Source organism: Gekko japonicus, unplaced genomic scaffold (genome assembly GCF_001447785.1).
Source record: "Gekko japonicus isolate JY-2015 unplaced genomic scaffold, Gekko_japonicus_V1.1 scaffold479, whole genome shotgun sequence".
Lineage (NCBI taxonomy): Eukaryota > Metazoa > Chordata > Lepidosauria > Squamata > Gekkonidae > Gekko > Gekko japonicus.
The window spans coordinates 53,721-55,790 of record NW_015169185.1 but is presented as its reverse complement, the minus strand read 5'-3'; positions in this window follow the sequence as shown (position 1 = coordinate 55,790).

Below are 2,070 nucleotides of genomic sequence, written 5' to 3'. Positions count from 1 at the left end.
ACGAGTCTCTGCCATTAACCCTAACTTTGGCTTTATTCCCTGTGTAAAGAGCCTGTAACACCTTTAAAAAATTTTCCCCAAACTCCAACTTCCTGAACAAGTCTCCCATGTAAGTTGTTTCTACAGAATCAAATGCTTTCTCGAAATCTAGTGCTAAGATTGTCAAATCCCCCTTCCTATGCTTCTCATGAATGACGATATCAATTGTTCTTCGAATATTTTCCGTTATTTGTCTATTCGGAATAAAGCCAGTTTGGTCCGGGTTGATATAACTTGTAATAAACTTCTTTATCCTGTTTGCAATGACTGTTGTAAATATTTTGTTATCGTGGTTGAGCAACGAAATCGGCCTAAAAGAAGCTGGCAGCATGAGGTCCTTTCCGTCCTTGGGTATTACTGTAATTGTGGACTCTGACCACGAAGCCGGCATGCACCCTGTTACCATTATTTCATTGCAGGTATCCACCAGGTGTTTCACTAAAATTCTGCGGGCAGGCCATCCAATCCCGTGGCCTTGTTATTCTTCATATTCCTGATCACCTCCAAAACTTCTTGAGCCGTTATCTCTTCCTCCATCAAATCCCTGTGCTCCTTGCTAATCTTGGGTAATGTGGTGAGAGAGTTGAGAAAATCCTTGATGGCCTCCTTGTTTGGGTGTCTTGACTCATAGAGATTTATTCTTCATATTCCTGATCACCTCCAAAACTTCTTGAGCCGTTATCTCTTCCTCCATCAAATCCCTGTGTTCCTTGCTAATCTTGGGTAATGAGGTCAAAGAGTTGAGAAAATCCTTGATGGCCTCCTTGTTTGGGTGTCTTGACTCATAGAGAACTTTATAAAAATCCGCAAAGATATCTGCCATCTCCTTCCCTGTGTACTTTAACATCCCTTGTTCGTTTCTCAGCGCACCTACATTTGAGGCTTTTCTTTTGTCTTTCACTCTCCATGCTAAAATGCTAATGTTTTTTGACGATTTTTGCCAAAACTTCTGCTTCATGTATATTAAGTTTTTTTGGATCTGTGTGAGTTCCAAATCCTCCAGAACCTTCCGTTCCGCATTGAGTTTCTGATATATAGCCGTACTACCTGTCTTCCTATGCTTATCTTCTAATATCTTAATGCGGTTCATTGTTTCTTTCAATACTCTCTCCTTCTCCTTTCTCAATTTAGACGTTTCAACTATCAAGGAGCCCATAATCACCGCTTTCATTGTGTCCCAAACGAGCGCTGCGGAAACCTCTGATGTAACGTTTTCTGAGAAAAAATGTTTTAAGTCCATTTCTATTCTGTCCCTCACTTGCGTGTTTAATAAAAGCCTCCTGTCCATTGACCATTTCCTGTCTATGCAGTATTCTGTATTAATTTCTATTCTTCCCTCTAGCCAAGCATGGTCAGTTAGATATTTGTCTCCAATATCCATTGACACCACCGCATGCATTAATGTTTGTGAAATGAGGATGTAATCTATCCTAGAGAAAGTCGAATGTCTGGGTGAGAAGTAGGTATAATTTCTTTCTGTAGGGTTAAGCGATCTCCATGCATCACACAGGTGAAACTTTATGAAAAGTCTTGCTATACTTGAACTCGTGTATCTTCCAGTTGAAGTCCATTACTCTTCCTGGTGGCTTCCAACACTATCTTCTTTGCTTTGATGTCAGTTAGTTCAGCCACTGTATCAGGGAACAAAACTGTGGAGCCAACTTGCAATGGATTCAAATTATAAGCTTGACTAATCAGTGGAGCTGGAAGTTGCAGCAGAGTTTGAAACCATTCATTTAAAGAGCCCGCGAGGTCTTTATCCATTGCAAAGTTTGGGGAAACTCCCCTAAATTTAATTTTCCTTTCACAGGCTTCCATGATTGAAAAGTCTAATTCTTCTATTGCTTTCGTATTATTAGCTGCTTCAGTAAGTGTCTTATCTGTTTTCTCTTTCAAGTCCTTTTGGCCACCCCATTCCTCTCGTTCCTCTGCCCCCCACCCCATCACTCTCTTTCTGCCCCCATCACTCTCCCAGCCTCCTGCCTGCTTCCTCCCCCACCCTGCACACCAGCAGCGGCAGTGGTGGTGGTA